Below are 5,000 nucleotides of genomic sequence, written 5' to 3'. Positions count from 1 at the left end.
GACGCAGGACGCATGAGTGGTGCTCGGCTTGTGTGGTTAGGTTGGATCCCTGCTCGCGCAGCGACGTCCCGACCCGCACGCCACCTCAGTCGCGGGGCGAGCGCAAATCAGGCTCGCCCGGAGTCGGTTTCCTGTGCTGCATACCCAATGCCCCGGCATTATCGCGCACAACCGGTCGCCCTTCGCCCCTCGCGCTCGGCGCGCGGGGCGAACCCGAAAGCCGCCCCCGCGTCCCGCGCCCTCCTCGCCCCGGCGTGCGAGGGCGCGGACCGCGGCCGGCGGCTCGGACTCTCGGATTCGGTAGACCCAGCGGGCACGGGGCGTCCCACGCCTCCCATCTGCCCACGACGATGCTCCCTGCGGACGACGGCCGCGCCCCGCCTCGGACCCCGCCGCGCCCCTCCGGGGGCAGGCCGGGCTCGTGCGGAGCCGGCGTCGCTGAGGAATGCTACCTGGTTGATCCTGCCAGTAGTCATATGCTTGTCTCAAAGATTAAGCCATGCATGTGTAAGTATGAACAAATTCAGACTGTGAAACTGCGAATGGCTCATTAAATCAGTTATAGTTTGTTTGATGGTATCTACTACTCGGATAACCGTAGTAATTCTAGAGCTAATACGTGCAACAAACCCCGACTTCTGGAAGGGACGCATTTATTAGATAAAAGGTCGACGCGGGCTCTGCCCGTTGCTGCGATGATTCATGATAACTCGACGGATCGCACGGCCATCGTGCCAGCGACGCATCATTCAAATTTCTGCCCTATCAACTTTCGATGGTAGGATAGTGGCCTACTGTAAGACCCTAAGGTTTGAGCTAGGCGTATGGGGCTAAGGCAGTGGCAAGGGCTTGTGCATTGCCCCTTGTCAGCTGGCCGATGTTGGCAGAAAAGCAATGCGCGGCAGACATGCCTATGGCATGGCAGGCAAGCAAAGGCCAAGGGCCTTGAGTGTTGGCAAGGCTTGGCAAAGTCAGTGGCAACGAAGGCACATGGCACCAGGCGGGCATGTGCGTGAGCAGTGGGGTTGGCGTTGGCCGACATGCGTGTTGGCATGGGCGGGCCAAAGCCAAAAGCTGAGGCAAAGGCAAGGCAAGGCAAGGCAAGACAAGGCAAGGCAGGCCAGTGGCAGGAGCGTGGGCTGCAGATGCGCGCGGGCGCGTGCAGCAGACAGACTTGCAGACAGGCGTGCAGACAGGGCACATGGGCGCAGCATGGGCGCAGCATGGGCTCTGGCAGGCGTGCAGATTGTTTAGTATTTCCCTTGTACCCCTTTGTAAGGTGCTGGCACATGTGCCAGCACCTCCCCTAGTTGGCTAAGGCTGCTGGCTGCTTTGTATATATATAGAGGGAGTTTGGATGGGCAAAGGTTAGCAAGAGTTTTGTGAGAAAAGCTCCTTAGCCTTCCAAACTCCTTGAGGTGATTCTTTTGTATAAACTGTGGAGAGTTATATATAGAAGTTGGGCAGTTCGCCTGTACATGCTTGTGTTGTTGTTGTGTATTTCCGCTGTAGTGTGTTTCCTTTGTGTTTGATATAATCTTGTGTCAAACGTTTGTTGGTTGGCTGAAGTTAGCTTGCGAAGTTGACTGCCGCGCGGGTTGTGATCTTGTGAAGGAAAAGAAAAATCACCCCCGTGACAACTGGTATCAGAGCTACGTTCGTTATACACTACACAATGACTGGCGTGGGAAACACCAAGGACAGAGTTGCTGCTGTTGAAGCGCTCTTGGGAATGGCTGAATTTGCTGAGGACGAGACGACTGTTCTGCGTCGTCTTGACAGCTTAACCACAGAACTTGCTCGGTTTCGGGAGATCATGAATGTGAGACTTGCGGAAAGTGATGATTTTCGCGAGTCAACCTCGGCTCAGATCGAGGATCTGAAGAGGGAAAACGAAACCTTAAACCTGGAGGTGGTGATACTCCGTAGAGCGATGGCGGCTGCTCCCCAAGCAGGCCATGATACGGACCGCTCAAAGGTGAAAATCCCTGAACCTAAGCCTTTCACTGGTTCAAGATCGGCAAAGGAACTGGAAAATTTTCTTTGGGATATGGAGCAGTACTTTACAACTGCTCGCGTTTCTGAGGCAGACAAGTTGGCCATCGCGACTATGTACTTGTCAGGCGATGCCAAGCTGTGGTGGCGGACCAGAGATGCGGACGACCTAAGTGCTGGCAGGCCAAGGATTGATTCCTGGGCCAAACTGAAGAAAGAGATGAGGGACCAGTTCCTTCCTAGCAATGCTTCCTGGATTGCTAGGGACCGATTGAAAAGGCTGAAGCAGACAGGATCAGTCAGGGACTACATCAAAGATTTCACGTCTTTGATGTTGGATATACAAAACATGTCGGATGAAGATAAGCTACACAACTTCATCTCAGGGATGCAGGCGTGGACCCAAAACGAACTAAGGAGGCAGAATGTGAAGGACCTCCCTAGTGCAATAGCTGCTGCCGATTCGTTGGTAGATTTTCGCACAACTCATGTGTCTTCTGAAACATCGTCAACTTCTTCGAAGCCAAAGAAGAAGACTGACAAGAAGGATTGGAAGAAGGAGGAGCGGAAAGGAGGAGCTGACAAGGGCAAGGCTGTTGCTGATGCTGGAAATGTGAAAAGGAATGTTTCAGCAGGGGACAAGGGATGCTGGACTTGTGGCGGTGCTCACTTGGCCAGAAATTGTCCCAATCGTGAGAGGGTCAATGCTATGCTTGCTGGAGGTGCAAACAGGGATGAAGATGGCGGGATTGTTGCTGCATTGGTGAACCCATTGGGTTTACTCACCAATATGACGATGGTGAATACCTTGGGTGAGTCTTCAGTGAACCCGCATTCTTTACTGCTGCATGTTGAGATGCTGGTTGAAGGGAAGGTGGTGGTGGCAATGGTGGATACCGGAGCTACCCACACCTTCATTGATGTGAAGCTTGCTAGACAATTTGGGCTGAGATTGACAAAGAGCCCAAATTTCATGAAAACTGTTAACCAAGTTGCCCAAAAGATAGAAGGCATGGCATATGATGTCAAAATCAGTGCTGGGCCTTGGGTGGGAAGACACAGTTTGATGGTGATTCCATTGGGGGATTTCGACATGATCCTTGGAATCGATTTTCTGCGAAAGAACTGTTTCGTCCCAATGGCACATTTGGACGGAGTAATGGTGATGCAGGAACGGATGGCTGGGTTTATCAAGGCTGTACATCCGCATGTTGTGGCGGAGAAAATGTGCAAGAACAAGGAACCCTTGGTATCTGCTATGACTGTTGAGAAGGGACTCAAACGAGGTGAACTGACTTACCTTGTTGCTGCGGTGGAGGCAAAGCCTGATGTGAAGCTGATTGTGCCTAATTGTGTGGCAGCAGTTTTGGGGGATTTCAAAGATGTGATGCCCCCAGAATTGCCAAAAATGCTGCCACCCAAAAGGGATATTGATCACAAGATCGAATTGCTGCCAGGATCGATTGCGCCTGCACAGGCACCCTATCGTATGGCCCCTAAGGAGCTTGCTGAACTGAGGAAGCAATTGAATGAGCTGCTGGATGCTGGGCTGATTCAACCTTCAAAAGCTCCTTATGGTGCTCCTGTTTTGTTTCAGAAAAAACAGGATGGAACGATGAGGATGTGTGTTGATTACAGGGCATTGAACAAGGTGACTGTGAAGAACAAGTACCCTGTTCCGTTGGTGCAGGATTTGATCGACAGGCTGAGCAAGGCAAAATGGTTCACCAAGCTGGATTTGAGGTCTGGCTATTGGCAGGTTAGGATAGCAGAGGGGGATGAGCCAAAAACTACATGTGTAACTAGATATGGCTCATATGAATTTCTTGTTATGCCGTTTGGGCTAACCAATGCCCCGGCAACGTTTTGCAATTTAATGAACAATGTCTTATTTGAGTATCTTGATGACTTTGTAGTAGTCTACTTAGATGACATTGTGATTTATAGCCGCTCATTAGATGAACATGTTAGCCATCTAAAAACAGTATTGTCTAGGCTGAGGCAATATAAACTCTATGTGAAGATGGAGAAATGTGAATTTGCACAGCAAGAAATCAAGTTTCTTGGTCACTTGGTGAGTCAGAATCAAGTGAGGATGGATCCAAAGAAGGTGCAGGCAATTGTGGATTGGCAGGCACCTCAGAATGTGAAAGATTTGAGGTCTTTCCTTGGGCTGTCCAACTATTATCGCAAATTCATTGCAGGTTACTCAAAGAAAGTTGCTGTCTTGACTGATTTGCTGAAAAAGGAGGCAGTGTGGGCATGGTCTGATAAATGTGTTGGGGCGTTCGAGTTGCTGAAGGCAGCCATTGCTTCAGAACCCATATTGAAGCTGCCTGACTTTGAGTTACCATTTGAGGTGCATACTGATGCATCAGACAAAGCTATAGGCGGTGTGCTTGTGCAGGAAGGCCGCCCTGTGGCCTTTGAAAGCAGGAAATTGAATGATGCTGAGCAGAGGTACTCTACTCATGAGAAGGAGATGGTTGCTGTGGTGCACTGCTTGCAAACGTGGCGTGTGTATCTGCTAGGAACTAAGTTTGTTGTCAGGACGGACAATGTTGCTAATACTTATTTCAATACGCAACCCAAACTTAGTCCCAAGCAGGCTCGTTGGCAGGAGTTCTTGGCAGAATATGACTTTGTGTGGGAGCATAAGCCAGGAAAGTTCAACCAAGTTGCTGATGCTCTGAGTAGGAAGCAGGTATTGGCTGCTATGTATTCAATTTCCAGATTGGAGTCTGATTTTGTTGATAAAATTAGACTGTGTGCGGCAAATGATTCATTATATGCTAAGTTAATGAGTCAAGTGAAAGACGGGACAGTGCGGAGGTATTGGATCGAGGACGATCTGCTCCATTTCAAAGGGGGGAGAATCGTTGTACCTCTAGGCGGTGGATTGCGCAAAGAGTTGCTGAAAGAGGCGCATGACACAATGTGGGCAGGACATCCGGGTGTTGAGCGGATGTTAGCTCTACTGTCGCGTGGATATTTCTGGCCAAAGA

The sequence above is a fragment of the Solanum dulcamara genome (genome assembly GCF_947179165.1).
Source record: "Solanum dulcamara chromosome 11 unlocalized genomic scaffold, daSolDulc1.2 SUPER_11_unloc_1, whole genome shotgun sequence".
Classification (NCBI taxonomy): Eukaryota; Viridiplantae; Streptophyta; class Magnoliopsida; order Solanales; family Solanaceae; genus Solanum; species Solanum dulcamara.
Note: the sequence above shows the minus strand (reverse complement) of the source record.